We start from the raw sequence: 332 nt of genomic DNA, 5'->3' as shown, positions 1-332 counted from the left end.
CTATTTGAATGAAAAATTATGACTTTAAAGACTATTCTAAATTAAAATAAAACCACAAAGACTAAACAGATCTTGACTTCAAACTACAAGGACTAAACAAATTTCAATTTTTCTCAGTTAAAGGTCATAAAGACTTTTTGGATGAAAAATCATAACTTTAAGGACTATTCAGATTAAAATAAAACCATAAGGACTAAACAGATCTCGACTTCAAACTACAAGGACTAAATAAATTTCAATTCTTCTCAGTTAAAGGTCATAAGGACTATTTGGATGAAAAATCATGACTTTAAGGACTATTCAGATTAAAATAAAATCATAAAGACTAAATA

Source organism: Fragaria vesca, linkage group LG3 (assembly GCF_000184155.1).
Source record: "Fragaria vesca subsp. vesca linkage group LG3, FraVesHawaii_1.0, whole genome shotgun sequence".
NCBI lineage: Eukaryota > Viridiplantae > Streptophyta > Magnoliopsida > Rosales > Rosaceae > Fragaria > Fragaria vesca.
This window is presented reverse-complemented; position numbering follows the sequence as displayed.